Source organism: Anguilla rostrata, chromosome 7 (genome assembly GCF_018555375.3).
Source record: "Anguilla rostrata isolate EN2019 chromosome 7, ASM1855537v3, whole genome shotgun sequence".
Taxonomy (NCBI): Eukaryota; Metazoa; Chordata; class Actinopteri; order Anguilliformes; family Anguillidae; genus Anguilla; species Anguilla rostrata.
In genome coordinates, this window is record NC_057939.1 from 7,700,437 (window position 1) to 7,724,390 (window position 23,954).

General features: G+C 42.1%; 1 long non-coding RNA gene across 2 annotated transcripts in view; it reads right to left on the bottom strand.

Annotated features, from left to right (window-relative positions):
• The window catches only part of LOC135258902 (uncharacterized), a 104,949-nt gene extending 82,861 nt beyond the window's left edge, over nt 1-22,088 (bottom strand). The window contains exons 1-2 of one of the 2 annotated variants that reach the window (XR_010331126.1): nt 21,871-22,088; nt 12,821-14,113 (exon numbers count right to left, since the gene is read on the bottom strand). This is a non-coding gene — a long non-coding RNA (uncharacterized LOC135258902). Of the gene's footprint in view, nt 1-12,820; nt 14,114-21,870 lie in introns of those variants that run through there. The other variant, XR_010331125.1, reaches the window with a different exon arrangement.
• Nucleotides 22,089-23,954: the final 1,866 nt, after the last annotated feature.

The window sequence follows — 23,954 nt, forward strand, 5'->3', positions numbered from 1 at the left end:
AGCAGATTTATATTCACACCGTTTTATTTCAAGGAATTGCCATTACACAGTTACTGCGAATATACCGCAACATTTATTTTTTGGAAAATATGTAAACACTCAGTGCTCCCATATTGTACTGGCAGTTAAAAGCTGAGGATTAAACATAGTAATGGGTGCGATCGAGAGGGGCGGTGGGGTGGAGGGTTGAGGGGGATTGTCGGTGATATCAGTGTGGGAGACAAAAAACGTCCGTGGGCAAATGATTCATTTTTACTTTTTTTACTTACTTCGTTGGTCCCTGGAGAATTTCTTTGGTGAACAGTAGAGAACCACATACAATGCAATGGGAGATGTTGCTTCTTGTGATCAGTACCATCAAAGTTCAGCCATTTCTCTCGCACACATAGGATTGTTGAAAAGTTATGGTGTTGTTAGATGCAACAAAGCATATTTATTTATTTCTTAACCAGGGAAAAATACAATGGTTTCCTACGGGAGTATGTTTGTACAGGAGAAATTGTTGGCAGAAGGGATGGGTAAAAATCATAAAAAAATGTATTTTTAAGAATATTTTAAATCAAGAAGTGTACCTGCCTGAAATATCATTAATTGTAGCCATACTGTACACGTCTTTGAAATAACTGATTTTGTGTGCATTGCCCAAAAACAAAATTATGTCATGTCATTGACATGCAAACCCAGACATTGGCAATGGAGGCAGTTCAGAAATTTCAAAGTGATGTGAAAATACATGAATTTGCACTGTTTATAAAATGTATTTATATGAATCATATAGTTAGAAAACCCATATTTTTAAACAGGCTACCATCATTGTGCTGCTGTAATCTTTCATTTAATTTAATGGGCATATCAATACACAGTGGATGAATGGTGATGCACTCTAATCAATGCGTTACGTTCGATTGTGGACGTATGAATATATGTAGCACGTCTCACACTCAAGCCTACGAAGCATGGGCACATACATACATGCTTGCTGGAGGACATCAGTAATTACTAAGCTTAAAATAGTCCAGTGCCTGTAAATCACTAATACCCACTCATTACACTTCAGTAGAAACTTACAACATGCCTACAGTAGCTCTGACAATATCGCTGGTGTGACGGCAATATCACCGGTGTGACAGTAGGCTTGTGCTTTGGTGCCACTTCGCTATTGGTCCACGGCTTTGAAAGAGACACTTATCTACATCACGGTTTACACAGCAGCTGGCAATATAAAAACAGTCAATACGAATGGCCCGATGAGGTACAGTCATAATTAATTTTTGTTTAAGATGACAATTATTAAACCAAATGATGAAAAAATGAGATTTCAACAGCCCAACAAGCAATACTACAAGAACGGATTGGATTGATTTTTTGCTACCCCCCCCCCCCCCCCCCTCCCCCAAGCATATTATCCAAAGGCTCAGCCAAGTGAAAATAAGAATGTAATTAAAACAGAGGGATACAGAAATGTAATACAAACTATGGATCAGAACAATATTAATCCCTTTACACCGAGGCCTCTGTGATCTGCTATGTGACAACCCAATGGATTAATGCGTTTAATAGCTTTTGTTTAAATGCCGGTCCGGAGACTGATAATTATTCCTTTACACTGATACTAATAGTCGGTCAAGGTTTTTCAGCTTTATTACACATTTCATTTATGGCGCGTCTGCAGAATGCCGATTTGCGCGCAGAGAAAAAAATAACAGCGGCAAACGCCTGAATGTAAACAGGGGATCAAATCCTTGCATGAGGATAAAAAAAAACGGGTAATCAAAAGCACATGGGAAAAACCTCCACTCCTTTGAAAAGAGTCACCTTTGAATTTTGAAACATCTGCATTTCATTATATTATTTTATCGTATGCTAATAATAAAAGTCCCCAGATACGGAAAAGGGCAGTGTGGCTGTGTCTGTTAGTGTGCGCTTTAAGTGGATTGTATTGAGTGTGTATGTGAGAGCGTAAGAAGGTACTAGGTCCATAGTTTAATTGTATAGACTTGTTATTATTGTTCAGCAGTACTATACACTCAATAAACTTTGCACATATACAAAGGCCTACCCTGAAGACCCACTGCATAAAAATGACTTTTGGGCTATAAAGGGCATTACAGTAGTCATTTGAAACAAGATTTCCAAAATTTAATCCTGGATTTATATGGTTTTGTACCATCACAGTGTATTTTCTGCGGTTTTAAATTTTTTTTTTTTTTTTTTGGGAAAAAATGCTTAAAATGTAGGCCTACTTCCCACAAACCCCAAGTCTGATTCATGTGAAGATTGCTGTACAATATATTTTGATTAGTCTCATTATAGTTTGTAAAGTTGCTCAAACACAATACAGCACACATGGGTTTTGCTCCCTGACTTGCATGGGAACAGCTGACAAAGCCAAACGAAGCCCTCGCATGCTGTATTTTCTTTGCATGCTCCAGCAAGGCACCAGCTGCTTTGTACAACGGCAACATCTGCACTGCTTTGTCCAGTAGATGGTACTGGCTAGCCGGTATGGCTAACATCCTCATTATGGCTAATCTTCCTCATTTTCATGAGCCTTTGGCTTCTCCAGCCTTCTTGACCTTGATGGCAATTAACGGTGCTGCTTTTGCTTGTCGTTGGCCTGTTGGGTTTCAATTTATCGGCCATTTTAACATCAACGTAAAACTGTGCTCAGGCTTCTCAGTCGGGTTCTCAACATCAGCTGGCAAAAATGCAAACGGCACATTCAGGGCAGGTACAGGGCACAGCGATGCACAATCCTGCGGCTAACACATAGCATAGGTCTACAGCGGAGAATGCTATGTATTTCCAATAATCTGATTAAAAAAAAAAAAAGAAATTCAGCTACCGAATGCATTTTGCAGAAGAATTCTAGCTATCCAGCAACCAATCGAAAGGTCGTGGCCCCAGGGTTGTAAACGTATGCGTGCGTAGGTCTTGGGTTATTCGAGGCCTCCCTGGGATAATTAGGAAATGGCTAACCGCTTCCTGCGGTACTGGGCTAGGGCCTGAGTGGCCTTAAATCAGCTCACGGGTAATAGGCTGCTCGAAGGCCCTCAGTCGCGGCACGCAGCCGACGCTTTACTGCTTTTCATCGCCACGGTAATGACGCCACGAACACTAAAAAAAAAAAAAAAAAAAAATTGATGCGGGTCTTTTTAATGCCGAGCGGTAATTTGTGTTAATGCTTTCGGGCGGACCCCTGCGAGACCTTCGACAAGGAGATTTTTATGTCTCCAAATGAGAGAGAAGGTCTTCCAGCGCGGCCTTATCCCATCGACCGGACGCGATCGATGCGGGCTAATGTTCTCCTCGTAACTTTGTTGTTTCGCCCCGGTTAGGAAATCAGAAACATATTTACGGCGGTCATTTTCTCCTTCCGCAGTTATTTAAAGGACAGCGGGGCACGGCGGGAGATTAAAGCCCCATCACGCGCATCTTTATTCATGTTTCCATCATTTAAATTGGCAGTTTTATTCCTTTGTGGCAATTTTCAAAGGACTGCCGTTCCTTTAAAAAAAAAAAAAAAAGAAAAAAAAAAAAAAAATGTAACTTGAAATAAGCAGCCAGGAACAATTTTGTTAAATTAGGCCACATTATCTCTGCTGGGCTGACATTGATTCGAAAATCAAAGCCACAGAGCATTCCACTGCACAAAAAAAAGAAATAAATAAAATAAAGTTTTTCTAAGTAATAGGCGGGAAAACGTTCGTAACAGGAATAAACAAGCACGTAAATAAAATAAATAGCGCTATAAATAGGCATGTGGAGAACATTCTGAGGAGACTAAATAATGATCGCTGATAAATAACTGCCAATTATCGATAGTCAACCTCAAGGATTATGACATGAAAATTATCAGGTCATGAATTTCACCGGGCTCTAATGCAGGACTAAATTACCCAAAGGGACGAGGTTATTGGCTAAATGTGGGATTAGGCCTAAGAACTAGGCCAATCAAGAGCCAGTAAAAACATGCCTCTGGAGGTTTCCTTCCCCAGACAAAGGAGCTGAGGGGGGTGGGGGAGGGGGGGCTGTCATTTATCTCTCTTTTGGAACAATGGTTTTTTTCTTATCTTTGCTCATTTTCTCCTGAAACGCTCGGTCTGCAGAGCCAGCCGTTCGAGCCGCTCCTCCATTTTCGGGCCGTCTCCTCCGGTGAGCGCGGCCGGCCTCGCCGCTCGCTCTGCGATCTGAGGCGCGCGCTGCCTGTAACCCTGGCAACCAGGGTCACCAGGCAGGTGCCCGCTGCCGCTTTGAACATGTCATCAACGCCCAGCAATTAGGCTGCCCACCCACAGGTGCAGCCAATCAGTGCGGCCTCCTGCGGCGCGTGCAGCTCACAGGCGCCCGGGGGGGTGCTGGTGGGGGGGGGGGGGGAGACTCCCCAGGGGTCAGGGGGTGAGGTTCAGTTTCAGTGCAAGCAGAGGTCTCTTAAATCTTAATTAGGGCAGCTGGTAAATGAACGACACTAAACCCCCCCCCAACTCCCACCACTGAGAATAGCTCTGGACACTTAATCACCACACAGAGTTCCGGGCCATGCACTAGTGAACTTCAGCCCTGACTGTGCACCCACTCAGCACAGCCCTGTGTACTGCTACAATGCAGCCCTGACTGTGCACACATACAGCACAGCCCTGTGTACTGCTACAATGCAACCTTGACTGTGCAGCCATTCAGCATAGCCCTAAATGGAAAAAGCAGCGGCAGCCTGGTTCTCTAGCTAACCTGATATATCATTTATGTCCAACACTCCCCCCTTCCATCCCCCCCTCCCTCCCTCCCCACATCTGCTCTTCCCCAGATAAACCCTGACTCACGGGATCCCCCCCTGCTCACCACACGGCTTCACCGCAAGCTGCAGCAGCAGGTCTATATTTTTACCGAACTCCTTGAGACATACATTACCCTGAAGGGGGAAGACGATGACACGTGTTAAAGGTGACATCTTTGTGCTGAGTCAGGTTAACAGGCTGACCCCGGCACAAAGAGCAGCTTTATTGGAGCGTTTAACACCGGGCCCGGGTGTCACGGTGATGAATTGCCGTGTCCCCGCGCCGGCTATTATCTCCCCTCGCCCCGCCCGACCGCACGCCGCACCGACGGGCAACAATAAACGGTGAAATATTGAAAACTTCTGGCTAATTTTGATATGAAAGACGACACTCTGACCTCCCTAAATTATTCCTTTTGCTCACAGTCGTACGTGTATTGGACGAGACAGCCGCGCTTCGCTAGGACCGGCTCACGCAGAGCGACGTGAAGCGGGAAAAACTGAGGACTGGAGAAGAGGCTGTTAATCCATGGGGGGGGGGGGCACCAAGGCAACGTGACACGGCTCTGACATGTGTCCGCACACGTCAATCTGTTATGGCAGTTTGTCACGGAAGTGTACTCTGAGGAGCGTCTATGGAGACAGATGAGGAGGATCTCTAATGCGTGTCTTATGGACAGTGCACGGCTCTCCAATCTTGTCTCATAAGGGACAGAGTGAATGGAGGATTTTGTTGTAGCCCAACACTAAAGCACCTCTTTCAAGTAACCAAGTTCTTGACTGAAGACCTTCATTAGTTTATTTGTAGGTAACTGGATGTTTTATTGCCAGGCTAGATCAAAAGCCAGTACCCACATCGACCCTTGGAGGCTCCTGGACTGTGGAACACAGTACAAACACTACTGTCCACTAAATCTTAACCCACCAGTTTTAAATCCACATGCTCCATCTCTGATTCAGCACTGGGAAAACTTTGATTTTTTCATCTGAATCATCATCCCTGAGACTTTGTTCAAGCTCCACCCCACCCCCACGTGATTTGTCAAAAATTGTAACTGACTGTTATCTTCCATGCTAAAAATTGCAGTTTGAACCACCCTAAGGTGGCCAAGCTGATTTAAGCTATATTTTTTCGATAGTTTTAGCTGGTCGACTACCTGTTCTACCTAGCTATATAGTCAACTAGTCCAACAGTTTGACCACCAGCTTACTCTACCGGCTTAACCAGCTTTGTCCAGCTAGAGACCAGCTTTGATCAGCTACAGGCCAACTATCAACCAGCTATGACCAGCTAACGTCCAGCTATGACCAGCTAACGTCCAGCTATGACCAGCTAGAAGTGTCGAAAGCACATCTTAAACCAGCTTAGAACCCCAGCTGATGTTAGCTGGAATTTTCAGCCAGGTTATTAGCAAACCACGTCATTGAGGTTCGAGGGGGTTATACTAGGCTATATCGAAGAGAGAAGACTGTCAGGCTCATAATTATCGGCATTGAAGCAGACACAATCAATTTCCATCACATTTTATAGAAGTATACTTGCACATATGGTCAGGACATCAACCAAAATTTTGAGAATGAGAATATGAAAGAAAATCAACTGACAGACAAAATCTTGGATAATTAGACTTAAGACAAATTTTAATTTTAACAGTGAAGGAGAGTAGAAATCACACCATACTCATTTGTCACACCTGAACGTTCAGACCTAAAAATAAAAGATTAAAAAGCTCAGAGGTCTGAAGTAATTTGGAAAAGTGACATTTCATATATTGGTAGAGTTAGACAATATCAAGTCCTATTTTGAGGCCAGCATCTTGTTTACAGTACAGAATTGGATATCCTTGGAATATATGAAGGCAAATTCAACGCGGGCTTTTTCAATAAAACAAAAAGATATTTCCTAACGCAAACTTTAATTATTTTTCCACGTTATCCAAATCCGTGGAGTACAAATCCAATCCCGATCCAGATCCTTTCGCGCCACAACACACCCTGTGCAATTGTCTTTGAAATTGGATTATGATAACCTGTCACAATTTTAATTCAAAAAGATATTAGTTGTGAAAATGGCAGTGAAACCGCGAGTCTTAAAGGGAAATTGCTTAATGGAGTGTATGACACATATTCTTAGCATAGCATATGGAGCATGGCATATGGACCATCTGTGCCCTACTCGAGCTGCATGGGCTTCCAGTACACCTTGATATACCCTTTAAACAGCCATTATACGGTGAGAACTAAACCTTTTCTTGTAATTTCCTCTCTGGGTGATTGTGGGTACAACCTGCTGTAGTCTATGTGAACGTAATAATTAAAGCAAATGATTATTATGATTATTATTATTATTATGGATTTACAAATAAATGGCATACAATGAGAAGAAATATCAAAAGCTACTATAGGAACAAACCAAATTTATAAAAATTCACTTCTGTCTTCTACACTTCAATAACACACGAGGAAAAAAACCACTACCTTGAAGGAGATTTAGTAGGCACATCCTTTTTCTGAGCACTTCCTTTAAAGTATTTACATCAGAATCATGTTGCCATCTCTCTACATCAGTACAACAAAATGAACACCCAAGGTCATTTACAGGCAACCTAATAGCCCTACTTGTTCCTCTACTCAAAGCTGCTGCAGTCTTAATACTGATCATCAGCTGGCTTCACACAGTGTGAGCTATGCTAAAGTTAGAGTGAGTTAATTAGTATTCACTGTAACATTTTCACTTTGTTTGGACACCCCGTCGTTTGAGTTGCCATTTTCTCCCAGCGTTCATCCCCATGCAGCCCCGAGACCGCCGTGTCATGTGACCTAGAGACACAACCTGTGGCTGTGACATTCAAACATGACTGTGGAAAAAAAAGATATGTTTTTTTCTGGTTTCCTTAGTAGCAAACCAAACCAAAAATAAACTTTCAGGTAAGTGCCTATCACTGTTGGAGCTCCACCATGCATGCTAGCTGGATGAGCAGATCACATTTAAATAACATGCTATTCCGTGATAGGTCACCGTTCATTTGATTTTGCATTAAAGAATGGAACCCTTTAACCATGTTAAAATGTGTCCTAGCCATCCATTAAAATCTCTGTTTCAGCTCAAAGGGGAAAAAGGGGCATCTTCAGATATTTTTACAAGATCAAATGTGCTTCTTATTACGATGTTCATCCCAATCCACAGTAAAACAATCTCGATTGCATACGAGACACGAGAGGTCCAATATGATTTGAACCGATGCACCCAGCTTCACGTCTACGATATGGTTGCATCAGTGTAAACAGCTTGAATCGGGCAAAAGTTCAGAGTTTTCTGCGGTTTAGTCGTTGCGGGTTTCTTGGCAACGGAAGAGCCTGCCATGCCATGAATATCGGTCTTTTTATGTTTGCATCAAACGCCGCCCTTTGCTTGACTTAGTGCAACCCCCTCTCAGTATGCCAGAGCTGTGCATTAATGCTGTTTTTGCCAGTAGCACTGGTGCTAGTAAGGTCAAAAACTTTGCAGTGGAGTCTAATTCCTAAAAATAAAAAAAATCTCAAGATATAGCACAGTAGTTCATTTGTTGGACTGTAGTCCTTGTGGAAGGAGTAATATCAGTTATATTTTTTTACTGTAAAATATTTAAATTGTACTATGTTCATTCATGTTGTTCTCATTGTTAATAAAAAAATTGCCTGTTTGAAAGGATTATTTTGAGTTGACTGATTTTCATGTTTTACCATTAACAAATATTCAGAATAGGATGTTATCATGGTCAGCAAAATGTGAAGGAGACAATTTCAATGTAAATTTTTCTGTGCCTCCTCCATAACTGGGTTGTGTTGATTTATGCATTAAGATTTTTTCTCGCAACCAGTCGCAAAACTATGCTAGAGTCAAAATGAACTGTACTGAATTGTATCGTATTACATTGCACCACATGGAATTGCATCAAAACAGAGCTGAATCATATCGAATTGAATGGTTGGGTATTAATATGTATCTTAGATGCGTCAGGTTGTTGATTGCTTATCAAGAGACGTTTTGGATTGGTCTCAGAAGGAGAAATTTGCACTGCTTAACTTTCATATGCGAGTGCAATGTAGGCTTAGCTGCAGCTAGTTGTCTAGAAGCAAAATATGACACCAATCTCACCCATGTTTTCAAAAAAACTTAGTAGCTTTCAATTAATTCTTGTGATTCATTGAAAATAAAATGGAGGTCAGATGCTTCTGGTAGCAACAACATGTTAAGACTCGCACCACAATGCTAGTCAACCATACAGAGGCTAATTTTTCTTGCTAGTGACTTATGATACGTCCTCTTGCAGTTTTCAGCTCAGTGAGGCTGCTCGCATTTGGGCAGCCAACCCCTAAACAGCAGCTTTAATACCCAATTAATAAGTTAGAACTTAATAATTTAAAGACACAACTAGGATATTTCCTAGCGCACAACAAGGTAGGCACTGGTTTTTCCCCTGAGGGACACCTGCTTCCTACCGGCCTACCAACACCACTTCCAGCAGTATCAATATTCTCCCAGGAGGCATCCTACCCAAGCACTAACCAAGTAAGCCCCACCACCAATCAGCATAACTTCACTGGGTGCAATAGCTACTGGCAACGTAAACATAAAAATAAGGGCTTAATGTAATCCATCCAGGGTGCTGTTTAGAGTTAAATCGTGTAGTTCTAAATTGGAAGTCTGGGGAGCACCAAAGAGCGTGTGACCGTGTAGATCAAATCCTCCTTTTCCATCAGCTCAAAAATGCAAACCTTCAAAGGAAGCCACCGCTATGGCTTGCGCGGTTTCATTTTGATGTTTCCACCAGAATGGGTTCCATATTCCTCCTGAACCAAATTCATAACGTCACTCAGGAACAAAGAGCAGAGCTTAATTAATGAACTGCAAGACCTGATATGTATGTGTGTGTGTGTGTGTGTGTGTGTGTGTGTATATATATATATATATATATATATATATATATAAGAAATGTATATCAGGTTCAGATGTTGTTCTTTGATAATGACAACACACACCATGAGGATGTTTGTACCTAATTATAAGGCAATTAATATATTCTACAGGTAACTTTTTTATGGCCCCAGTTAAGTGTGATGACCCAAATGACATAAGTGACAAATAAGCGGTTTAATGAGACAGATTGTACATTTTTTTGCCCATTAAACTGGACCGGAAGACATAATTGCGATGTACCACTGCTATAATTCACCTGTTATCTTATCGTGCGATGGGTGACTCATTGTTACGTTTTCATGATGCAAATTGCTCTTTCCCTCTCAATCCATGACAGTCCTAATTCCTGTAATCCAATCACCCGGAAAACAAAACAGACACAACATCCCTTTTTTTATTTTTTATAATTGTGCGGTCCTTAGAAGATCAAAACCATCCCTTTGCCTCGTCTGATGAGGGAAGATACATGCAGAATGAGAGAGGAAGTGGGGGCTCTTCCTTCCCTTTTATACGCCGATTCAAAAGCTGGCATCCTTTCCCAGCCTCCTCCTCACAAGTCGCCTTCACACGCATTTTGATGTCTTTTGTAGGTTCCTCCACATCTCTGTCTTTCTTTAAATTAATAATCCTCCTTTGAAAGTACTCTGCAAGGCTTCGCTTTTCATACATACTAAGGGAACGTTTGTTGACAAAGTGATCTTGGCACTTCATTGAAAAGAAAAAAAAAAAACCACCAGATGATAAAAAGACACAAAAACAAAAAGGTATTTATGTCATTGGACACATGGGGGAGAAACTGGTCAGCACTCTGACCTCAGCAAAGCCTGTACTGTCACCAAATCAAGATGCAGATGGGCGTCTACATCTCTTAGACAAGGATATATCAACTATGTAGCCATAGGCTCAAATCAGCACTTACTATATCAGCATCAAGTTATTTAGTCTTTTCCTTTTATATTTTCCTGACCTAGTGTTGGGTGTTATGGTTTTGACACTGAGAATCCCTGATCCTTTTTGGTGGTTTTGGAGGATAGCCTCCTTATTTTGGGTAGTGGTGGTTTTTTAAAGAAGTTCTTGTGTTTGGTGGCAGTGGTGTTTGGGTTGGGTAAATGGTGATGGGATGTTGGGAGTGTTGGGTGGTGTTTTTTTGAGGGAAGTGTTGGATGGATATCTTTGATGACTCCCACAGCAGGTCAGTTCAGATAGCCAATCAGATTTTCGGTTTGATTTTTTTGTGACCGTGAGTTCAGTTTATCTGTTACCTTACAGTTATTACCTTACAGTTATAACGGCGGTTTAAAAAATCAGTCATGTCAAATGTCAGTTTCAAATGCTGCAATGTTTTTGTCCATCCACACCTGTTCTCCCTGAACTGTAATACGCAGCTCAAGTCTTCTCGTCTCCTTCCCTCTCTCCTTCCCTCTCCCATTTTTTGAGTCTCCTTTTCTCATTTCTCTTTCCTTTCTCCCCTTTCTTTCTCAACCTACCGACATCTCCCTGCTCCACCCACCACATTTATATTTCCCCTTTTTTCTTGGCAGTTGATGAGAGAACGTCTCAAAAGGATATTACAATTGAATTTTTATCTGCACTAGCATTAACAGCTTTAAGTGGTAAAAGACTGACAAAAAATTAATACTAAAAAAAATGTATAATACCAAAATCATTTCATATCAAATCTTGTTGATTTAAAAAAAAAAAAAATGTCTTTGTACCAACATGTGGTAGCACTGCAGATAACTGTAGCCCAGCAGGGAATTTCTTATCAAAAAAAAGGCCCAAAAATGGGCGCATTGAGAAGCGGCATGCCTGAGCTTGGGCTGTGTCATTAATAGACTGTGCTATGGGAACCCACAGGAGGATGCGGATTCGTTCCACCAGGGTGTTGGGAGGATTTAATTGGCCGGGTCAGGGCTCCTGTGGTCACTGATCCTTTTAGTTCATAGGATATCGGTTGTTGTCGGTGACAGAAGCGATGCTTTGTGATTGGTCCGTACGGTGGGGATTGTAATGGGGGAGCACTGTTACTGGCTCGCAGGCAAGAGCACCGGGGACGCACCCATACGTCAGCTGCATAAGCCCTACCGTAGTGTGTCTGTCTGGCATAGCATTAACAGGCACAACTGATTATGAAAACAAACAAGTTCAAAAACATTTAACTCAAAATCAAGTCCATAAATAACTTCTGGGTCCTTTTATTGGAGGGGAAAAAAAGCAAAACAATGTAACACATTTAAATGTAATCATTTAAAAGGCTTGGTAATACTTTATTTTAGATTCACATATTAAGGGCTAATTAATACATTTTTGATGATGTACTAACTGCTTATTGAGACTCTCATAGATAACTAATTACACATTATTAGGCTGCTTTTCAGGCAGCATCTCATTCAAACATTAGCTGCAAGTTAAGGGCCTTTCAGTAATTACACCAGTATTAGTATTTTGCCATTTCAATAGTTTTGAACATGTTAAACAATTTGCTTTATTTGCTTCCGACAAATTTATGAGCTGCTTGTATAATGACAATTAAGAAAAATAAGTTCTGTAATAAATTGTTTTTGTTCTGATACAATACAACAGTATAATAACAAGGCCGTTTATCCTGCATTGTGACTTGGTCAATAAGTGTGCTGAGAGTGGCAAAATAAGTCATTAATTATCTAACTGAAGGCCAGCAGCAGTGTGTGGGCTGGGTTGAATTCACCATACACCTGTTCAGTCACTGGGTTAAATCCCTTACACTTCTTCAACACCTGTTCATGGACTCATTTCCTCAAACAGAGGAATAAATAAAACAAATTAATTTAATCTGAATAAATTGTTCAACATGCTTCTAACAAACTGCTAACACGTGTCGTGGAACAAAAACGAAATCTTGACTAATGTTGTTATAACTGGCAGGCTTTAGCAATATGGTTATTAATTCATTAATATGAAATGAAATGCTACCCGACATAAGCTGTAATAAATGGTTGGAAACAATTACCTAGCACCTGAATAAGTAGTTATCAAATTATTTAAACTTAATTTTCCATTAATATTTGAAGCCTAAAATAGTGTTACTGAATTATTTTTAAAAAGTATTTTGATATATTTAGCAATTTTTTTGTTGTTGTCCCAAGCAATGTGCATCTGTCATTTGTCATCTTAATGACTTAGAAATTGTGCAGTCTAAATTACATACAAATATCAATACATATCTGAAATCCATTGCAGACAAATCCTCTTAGGACACAACTATAATAATAATGACGAGTCGACATACCTAAGGACATCTGGTGATGCAGGAACAAAATGATTGGGCTTTTCAGAATTGAGCCCTGCAGTTTTTCAGCAAAAAGATGGAGCTGGTTCATCAATTAGAACCAGTCACATATGATTTTATTGCAACCGCTCTCATTTATAAAAGTTTCTGCAAACGGCTGTACTGTGCCTGATGGGTGCACTTGTTTGTGCAAGGCACATTCAGTTTGTTTACTGCGGTTTGCTTCACCTCTCGTAACTACGGAGACACAAGGTTCTGCTGGGTACTTCACATTCCACGGTATAACTACCTGGCCATTCTGGTACAAGTTGGACAAGTTTTGGACAAGTTGGACTGCTTTTTATTATTCAATTAGTAAATCCTCCAATGCAGAAGCAATTACTCATATACTTACTTCTTTTCTTTTTTTTTTTTTTAAAGTACCTATTAAACTATTTTTACAGTTAGGTATTTACGGCAAGCTGTTCAGGTTGAGCCATTGCACAAACAAGGCACTTAAATCACCAGGCAGTACACTACAGCATTTACAAGGATCGTTTTGGACTTGTTCCTGTAACCTCTGCAAGGTGATTGCCTGGACCACTGCACAACGCTGTTGCCTCAGCACAGCTAAATGCACACACCTCACAGTGAACTCCCAACACTTTTCACTGGCTTATCTCACTGGCTTTGCATCCAAGTATTAACCTGTATATTAAAGCCCCAAAAAAGACTGAGTGAGTGATGCGTGCCTCTTGGATTTTTACTGCTTGTTTGAGATAAGGCAGACAGTTTCACTTGTTCACAATGTGTCATCTTTTTCCCCAACATACACAGCCATTTCCTGTTGGGAGCAATGATCTGTGGCAGGACACAGAGGGAAGGATAGGTTTTAAGTCTTCCAGGGTTCATCAGGTTGCCCAGTATATGTGTTCCTCATTAGGTCATGTCGGGTTCCCACAGGCTGCCAGCTGTCTCCAGTACCTCTGCTCCAGTTGGCACCGGCTTTCTCTTGTCGGTACCGTGCTGGCTCAGTTAGACACCGGACCACAGGTCAGCTCATTGGAGGAGGGGACACCATTGGCCTGGAGCTCTCCTGGTGTACCTACAAGAGCGGGCGGTGTGGTGGAAACTAAAATGGCGCAGTCGGGTGATTCAAAATTGAGGAGGGAAAAAAAAAAACAATGGGAAAATTGTAATGTAATAATGACTGGTTGCAAATGTTGTGATAGTTCAGCTTTTCTGTGAGAAAAGGCTAAGCATTCATAGTGATGCAAATACAAAGAGTTAAAAGCACTGCATGTTCCTGATATTTAAATTCACACGTGCAAACTAGTTGTAAAATTAATGGGGAAATAGTTAATAGTTGATATATGAATGCTGATTTAAAAATTTTTTTATATCAGTACCCGCAACAAATAGGCCTAGATTATTACAAAAAATGAACGCAACAGAAAAACATGGCGTCTCTAAATATCCTACATATGGATTTTCAATTCCTGAAAACCCATTCTCCCTCCCTCTCTCCTTCCATCAACAGTCTCCTCCTCCCTTACCGCCCCCCTCCCCCCTCTCGCTCTCTCTCTCTCTCTCTCTCTAGCCTTCACACACGGCAAGCTTGTCAGCTGCTCTGACAAATTCACTTCAGAACCAGAGATACTGTTTATTCTAAGAGAAAAAATAAAAAATCAATGAGCCTTTCAGGGGCCTGGTGTTGTCAGGTGAGAGTGAATAAACTGCTCTTTCTAACATCACAGATCGATACCCGCAGACGTACAGATGGGAAGGAGGGGGGGGGGGGGGTGGGCGGGGGAGGGGGGGATTCATTGCCGCCATTTGCATTCGAAGAAGACAGACGGGCCCGAGTCGCCCTAATTCAGAGGGATGTGATCAATACGAGAGGAGTAGCGGTGACAAGCAGGAAAACACAACTTCCTTAGGACGACGCAAATGGGGTCTGACAGACAAGCTTCGCTTACCCCAGCGACCGCGAACGCAAAGCCATTAAGCGGCGGGAAAAAAACAAAAAACACCCGCTAACGCGCGCCGGGGCGCGTCAAAAACGGCTGAGCGCGGGAGCGGCGGCGGGAGGAGCGCCGGGCTCCGCGGCAGTTAAAGAACAGAACGTGACATCAATACCGCGGAGCCGGCCGCTAATCGCCCGCGCAGCTCGGGCGCAGACTCGCTCGCTTCCTCCCGCTGGCAGAGCGCCGTAAAAGCCGCGCCAGCACGCCGTCAGCGCCCGCACGCCGTCAGCGCCCGCCTTTCCGTCAGCGCCCGCACGCCGTCAGCGCCCGCCTTTCCGTCAGACGCACCGGAAACGGGTCCCGTCGCCAGAGGTGGGGGAGGGGTGTGGGGGGGTCTGCTGATGCTCAGGGCAGTGGGGGGGGGGTGGGGGGGGGCTTCTGGTTTGGAAATGGCTAGCCCATGCGCTGGACTGACAGACGGTTTCCGCGCAGCGGAGGGGGCAGAGTTTGGGACGTATTCGGGCAGGCAGCCCCGGGAGCGGAGTGACGTCCTCCGTAACGGGCCTGGACAGAAGGCTGCCCTCGCAAAAGCCTCGCGGTTCGAGGATGACGGACCCGGCAGGGCGCTGAGGCCTCGCGTTTAATCTCGCGTAACGTTTTGAACGCGTGGCGACGTGGGGAGCGCCACTTTACTCTGACGATTTTACATCGCGGTGCGCGGGTGATGCAGTTCCTGTGCGGCACATTAAAGGGGATCTTGCACTTAACGGGGTTCCTGGTCTGCTCGCTCCACATCGCTCCGCCTCTGCACCCCGGGAAGTACGCTCAAACAATGAAAAACATAACCGGGCCTTTTCTTCAGATTTCAGATTTCAGGTTTCAATTATCCCTAATCCAAGACCCCTGAATCCACGGCTGCCGGGCTACGATGCAGAACCGTGTGCGAGACTGCACGGATATGACAGAACGGGAAGGAACAGATACACAGTAACGGGGAAGGGTAAATATGACCGTGTACATGTGTAAGAAGAAGGCTTGGCATTCTTACGGTATCCACTAGCCGAGAAAGAGATTCTTAACTCAGCTGCAGAAAAAGAGCCACGTCTCCGAAGCCAGGGGTCTAATACCGATCTCAGTGATGTCCCCAGGCAGAAGGCATCTCTGAACTTATCACACTCATGTACACAATAAACTGCATTCCATGTAGCGAGTCCACCGAGCAGAAACTCCATGCTTTTTTTTAGCCCAAGGCCTGCTATACTGGTACTGGAGCGAGCGCGCACAACCACGAGCAGGCAGTTGAGGGCAGAAGAATGAAAGGATTTAATGTTGTTCCTTTCTCCGACCGATTTCACAACCATTTGGTCGAGGATCAAAAATCCATTTTTTTTTTTTTTTAAATATTTTTTCTTACACAGAGGAAGCACAAGGAGCACATTTATAACCCTCAGCCACCCAACATGTTATTCAACACGAAGCCTTTAGAGTGGCAAACCAAATGTTTTGTTTCAGCTCAAGCACTCGCACTGTAGATTTTGGCCAAGTTTCGGCAATGGAGCTTATGATATGCAGCGGTCAGTAAGTCATGTGAAGAACACGGTGCGTGGGGCAGAACGGCTGGAAAATACTGCACACATCTGAACTTACACAATAGACATGTGTGGTGATGCCAGGTGAAAAGGACTGTAGTGAATGGTGTACTAGTGCTCAGGCAACAGCTGAATAATACCAGAACTGATGTATTAAATGCACTCAAATTAAACGGTTGTGATGTGCCTCTTCACAATGGGAAGTCATCTTGTACTGCACCAAAATAAAAACAAACAAAATTTTTTAAAAAACAATTCAACTATAAATAGCGTAAAAATGCATACGTTACAGAATCTTCTGGAAAATTTAGAAGTCTTTCCGAGCTCTCATTTGCAAGCATACGCGTGCGTGGATTGGTGTTGAGCAGCTGAGAGCACTGGGTGGGATCCACACTGCGTAGGTGGGATATTTTGGTGACCTCTGACCCCCAGGGTCCTCCACGCTGATTCTAGGGAGTGACCGTTTCATTAACGAACCTTCCAAACACAAATTGCATCGGGAACTGACCCCTGAAACGTTGAAAGTGATGTGAAAATGCAGTCAGAAATCCAATCATTTATTGATTGAAATCATTAGTCACCCCCAGACTATTCTCATTGAATAGTTATAATCCTGAGCTCAAGGTAATCACCAATTATCAACCCAGCTGTAACCGCTATCTCATTAAAGCATTCTTCAATTTTAGTGGTTGCTTTCCAAACTGCAATATCTGACCATTTACCCAGTTATAAACAACGTACAACATTAGCTAGCGTGAATGAACAGCGTCTACATACTGGTTAATAAAGTTAGGCCACAAGCAGATTAAAGAGTTTTCTGGCTAGTTACATGCATATCAGCAATCATTTGAATGTTATCACTGAACCCATTTTATAAAGAGGCGTTTCGTGTTCTGGTCCTGAAGAGTAGAGCAGTAGATTTAATAGCATGTATCAAAGCAACCTGTTCCTGGCATTATTAACGATCGCTGAATGTTGACTGGAGCACGTTTATACTTTTTTGTGAACGAGGACGAGAAACGAGGGAACATCGGGCGACAATGGAATGTTCGTGCACGCTCGGCGATTTTAAATTGAGCAATGTTCTCCCAGAGTACAACCCAGCCTTACCTCTCACATTGAATGCTTAGAATTTTCTTCATCAGTGACAATAATGAGCCTGATAAGTTGAAATCTGCCAAAGTTACTCCCAGTTTCCAAACCTGTTTGGTTGATGGGACAAATAGTACCTGCAAGCCTATCACTGAATTTGTTCATTTCACTATCACCAATGAAACAAATACATTCATTAAAAATGGGATATTTCCCTTTTGCCAAAATGAACAAGTGTGAAAACAGAATGGGAGTGCTTTCAGTCATGGATCATGGTGGCACTAAAGTGACCTAGCACAAATGTGCGAACGGTAGCATTTGCTGTTCTGAAAGATGGTCTGAATCAGTTTAATCCAAGTATAGAATTTTAATACGTCACTCCTAAAGAGGATTTCTTGAGTTTCATAGCATGCATGCATTGCTGACTATAATTTATTTATTTTTTCTGCTGTAAGCTAATTTTTTATTTTATTTTTTCCCCCACACTCAGGTCGGGGGGGATAAGGCTCCACTTTCAATTTTACTTGCGGAGATTTATGCACGGCCTACAATATCATCATGCCTGAAAAATCTCTTTGAAATCAATACAGATTGTGCTTTCCAGAATTACCAGTCCAGATGTGTGTGTTTGTGTGTGTGTGTATATCTTTTATACATGTAGGATGTACAAAATATTTCATAATAATATCAATATGGCAACAACAAAACCTGAATGCACATTCGTAATGACAATATCTAGCTTATGGTACCAAAGATTTTTAAAAAAGGAAATAGTAAGTGGGAAAACAAAATCACAACCTCATCATTGTTAAGATACTGCCAAACGTGAGTCACACTGGGAAATTCACAGAGACTCCGCCACGCAAATTATCTTAAGAATTTAATTTTTCACTCTGATGGAGAGATAAGAAACAGATGAGGCCTGTCGAGGTTTAGCGAGTTAAAAAGCTCTACCAGAAATTACAATTAGTTAAATCATGAAGAAAGGTTTGCTTTTCAAATTGAACATAATGTGAATCCAATAAAGAGACTAAATAATGCCTGCACTGGGATTTAAGGCAGAATGCTACAAAACTTAACACCAGATGTGAGATAAATATTCCCGATTAAAGTCACATTAGTCCTTTCAAGAGCTAATGAATGAAATGCTTCTCTACTTATCAGCTAAGCCTTCCCATAAATACAGCTTACATCAAGTCATGTGAATGGCTGAACTCACATGCAGAAAAAAACTGAACTGTACTTTTTCCCCCCAAAAAAACTGAAAGGCTTATGTTATGTTTACAATGACATCCTTCACAATGGATTTTGTACGCTCATTCTTGGCTGTTGTTGATTTCCATTCCATTTTACTGGACCATTTTGATTTGTCTTGTCAAAATAATTGCTTTGGGGGAGAGAAAAAAAAAAAAATTCAACTCAAGAAAAACAACAATAATGCGAGATTAGGCTGACACCAATTTGCAGTTTCCATAATTATGAGGTTCTATCTTGGTAGGGACATTTAAAAACATAAAAAATATAAAGAGAGGAACTGATTTGTGTACGGGGTTGTACTGTGCTGGAATATCCAGATTTCCTGCAGCTGATGTGACCATGAGGAGCCAGAATGACCAAATCAGTATCAATTGTTTTCATCGAGGCAGCCGTTAAGAAAGACAGCAAATTATTATACTCTTGCTAAACACCCCCAATGGCAGCATAGTCCCACCCAAAAGATCACAGCAGTAATTTGGGGTATTTTTTTTCTTTTTTTTTAAGAGCAAAACATATTTTTGCATAATCATAGCAATGCGACAACAGAGGCTACTGCTATGTTTACCTCCATGGATATTTGCAGCAGACAATTCATAAAAGTTGAGGAGGAACTCAAAGGAAGCAAAGATAGAGAATAAGATTGTTACCAAGATCCGGTGGGCACTTCGTTGTCCACTATGAATGGCCAGCCATTCAAATACGCAACTGTCAGAGCTAGATGTAACTATATGACTTTGCTATTCGATGTACTGCAACAGAAATTGTAGTATTTGCATTACCTGTACTACTGTATGAATTGTGTGTGTTCGGGGATCAAACAAAGCAGCTTTGCAAGGCAAAACAAATTACTGTGAAAGACGACGTATAATCTACACTTATTCTAAACCAAGAGGAGAAATTATTCACAATCATCCCCCTGGATGCCCAAGGAACTTCCATAAGTGAAATATCACACGGATCAATGCTGAGGAAGCTTGGGACAAAAACCATTTTGCATCAAGTCAAAGTCATATCAATCATGCTGACTGCCTAACACAATTATTCTGAGAATCAATATGAATGTAAGCATAGAATTAGCAGAGCATTGGCTGATGGAACAGTTCCATACAGTAGATCAAAGGACAATAGAATGCAACAGTGTATTTTTAGGATAGGGATAATAGCAATCTAACATATGCTGTCTAATATTAGGCCTTAGTGGAATTAGTTGAACCAGCTCTACAGAATGGGAAGAATACACATGCAGAGCTAGCATTAAGCAACAGCTCCCTCTATGTTCATGGATAGGAATGACACACTGCATACAGCATGTCAGTTTTATTCCTAATATAGTTTTGATGATATTGACTGCATATACTTTTGACTGAAACCCCATGCAGACAACGCCGGTGTAGTAGCTATTAACTAGTTGTAGACAGCAGTGCTTGCAGACTGTAATTGTTATTGGCACAGTGCCACTCTCCTATTTATTTTCTCAATAGACTTCATTACAACATATGCGTTTTAATCGGAAAACGTTATAACATCAAAAGGCTTGGCACTGACAAACTGTCGGTTGTGGTTGCAGAAATCTATACCTCTGTAACAAAACACTCCCACACGATTTGTACTTTCTAATTGTAATTTCCAACAAGCCTAGCATCTTGCATGTGCTGTTGCGTTGCCATGACAATCATAAATCACATAAGTGAGCTAAACTGTTTTGCACTTGTTCTACAGTCGGCTGGTACTATTAGTTATATTTAGAAAATGTGGGAAACATTTTGTTCGTTAATAGCTTATCTGTAAAGCACAAAGTGTATCAGACTTTGTACTCAAAGCATATCATGTATGTGCCACCAGCAATAGCTTTCATACTGGATGGGATAATCATGAGTATAGTGTGCATAGAAAAAGTTGACAAGAGGGCATACGTGAAGCCTGAAATGTAACGAATTAAGTAGGAAAGGGAATTTGGAGTACTGCAACAGGCAACAGTCCGTGTTTCAGACAGAGGCAGGGCTTATGCAAATGTCCCTACTTAGGTTACGGACAGAGATAAGGCCCATGATAATGCCCCGGGTTATACGAACGGGCAGGCCTAATTGAAAATGACTGGTAGAAATTAGCCAGTGGCGGATGCTAGTAACGATGGTCGCCTGTGCAAGATTTTTTTACGGGCCCCCTCTCACCCTCAAACGCACAAAAACATACACTACCAATAGGCCTATTTTACAGTAAACAATGTGTTGGGTTGCACTAGTTAAGCGGCTATTGAGAAAGTAGGTCAAGTTCAGAAACCCGGACAGTGCTCGGCTGTAGGCTAGCGGAAACATAAACAAACATTCAACAAAACAAGCAACATCCCAACCAGCTGGGTCATAGCTGTGCTTGCTTAGGCCTACACAGCACAACGCATCAGACCAAAAAGAACAGAAAAGAGGCACGATCAGACAAAGGCTCACACTTAAGTAGGCTATATGTATACATTGGGTCTTAATCTACATATTTTCCGACTCACCACTGGGCTAGGCCGTATCCAAAACAGGCTTGAAGTTAACCCATACTAGCGTGCTATAAACAACCTTACAATAAAATCCACCTGTTACCACTTGGACATTTTTGCTTTCCTCCAAACCTCAAAAGCTGCGAGGGCAAAGTATGGTCAATCTGGGACCCCAGGATTGCCATAACGTGGGGGTCACGAACAAATCACCTCTTATCCACAGTAAGCAATTTCCTAAGTCAGAAACATTCTTTTAGGCTACTAAAATACCATAACTCACCCTAATGCTTTTGGATTTTTTAAATGATCTGGTCCTTTCCCTTTAAGAAATTTTACAATCAAGGTTTATTGGGACTACTGTTAGCACGGCGGCTTTTTGCTCATACAAATCAAAAACAGTTGTTGAGATGCACGACGGTAGCCCAACTCAACAGACTGGTGCAGTAGCCCATCGGAAACCCAGCACCAATTACCCTGAAAAGCAATCTAGTTTACTCACTCGTTTTCAGGGCAACCGAGGAGCCGAACTTGTGTTGTGCAAAATCATCAGCGTTCTACTTCAAATTCAGCTCACGACCTCTGACCTTAGAGCAAGTAGCATACAGATAGCCCATTCAGTCTCTCCAGCCCCATGATGCTGATCAAGTAGCCTACGTAGTTCTTGATTAATTTTAATGCGACTGCGTCAACAACAGTAGTGCAGTAGCCTAGCCCACACGTTACCGGATGTTGTTCCACAATAATTAGGTGTGTGTTGAACGATCTCACTTTTAAAACATATCCTGAATGACAGCAGTTGAGCAGGGAAGGCTATATCCATACTGTAGTGGTCAGACATACTGCTTTTAAAAAAATACAAAATTTAAGTCACCCAACTCGGGCATCTTGGCTACCTTTTTTCTCCTGGTCCGTTCTCTCTTTTGAGATCGACTTTTGTGTTGAGAAGGCATTTTGATTTGCTTAGAAGCTAGGGCACCTCTTTGCTCTCTTCCTCAACTAGCTAACTGACGTTAAAATTCCACTGCCATAACTAACGTAACATAAAAACCCAGCTCCCTGGCTAGCTGTATTGCAAAAATGCACAGAGAGTAGCAACAGGAGCCCAGGGGTTCGTTAAAAAGCAACATGACACCCAAAGAGCAGTCATAACTGGCTTATGAAGGTTATAGTGACCACACTCATCAATATCAAAGACATAATCATGACCGGAGCACCAGATAAACTGTAAATCACTAATGCGTGCTGTGCATATGTTCTTGTAATTTTTTTATGCATGTATGCCCAAAATTAAATGTGATATTGATAAATTGGTGGAAAGGTTTTGTGGGCCTCTGATTTATACTGGAAATCAATTCCTTTATTGACGACGCAGTGATACTGACATTGGGAAAACCCTGGCAGTACTGCGCCGAGCTTTTCTAATGCACATTCAGAGTCAGATATTGATCGACACAGAGGGGGGGAGTGACAGAATGCATATCTGAGATAGCATCGCTCGTATCCCTCTGCTCCGACTGCAGCACACTTATCATTCCGCCCGGGCATTAATCTCATACTCCAGAGCTTAGAGAAACACCCCCGAATCTCAGAGGAACAACCTGTTTTCAACCAATTTCCAGCCGTCCTTCAGCTATTGTGCCGCGCATTAATACCGGAGCCGGGACAGGAGAATTACGGCGAGATTGCTCTCAGACAGTGGTAATGACACAGCCAATGCATGTGCCTGTCAGTTACCAACGAGGAACGATAAGGAATTGCCTGTGCCGCTTAAGTGACAAACACGCCGGCGCAGAAAAACCCAGATTACTGTGCATCACACGCCACTGCGGCCACACGCGGAGATAAAGTCTACCTCAGCGCGTTTCGTCTCTATATTGAAAAGTACATCACTTTTCACCACATTGTCTCCTGTGTACACGAGCAGATTTCAGGGTGCGTGATATTCCGTTCAAGGATATCGAGCCCAGGTTTGGCTGTTGTGTGAATTCAATATCAATGGCAAAGTTTGCCAGGTTCATTTTTTGTGTAAGTAAAAAATAAGAAAGAAAAAACAGCTAGGCCTACGTAGATTTAGAAAATCATTTTTACCTCATTATAGTCCAAATTTTCATTATTACTACTACTATGCACACAGACATACGTATACGACTACTACTACAAACAGAAAAAAACAACTACAACAATAATAATGATAATTATTATTACGATAGGATTTTTGCAGATAAACAATCTTTTTCCACACAGAACTATAACACAAGAAAACAGTACAGACTTCAATGTGTAAGAGTGAGGGTTCATCTCTCTCTTTCTCTCAATTATACACACAGAGAGATATCTTAACATTGCAGTAGAATGTAAATGCAATCTGAAATATGCAGAATACCCAGATACCAAGATGCAGCCTTAGTTAGATATCCTATTAAAAAAAGAGGTGGCTCATCCTGTTCAGGCACGGTTCTGGTGCGTCCGACTGTGGCCAGCGGTCCCGTGGGGCAATGCATAATTGGCCATGGCGCTACCTGGGGTGAGAGGGATTTCAGTCAATAGAATTTCCGTGTCTCGTCGTGCATCAGTAACCCCTTC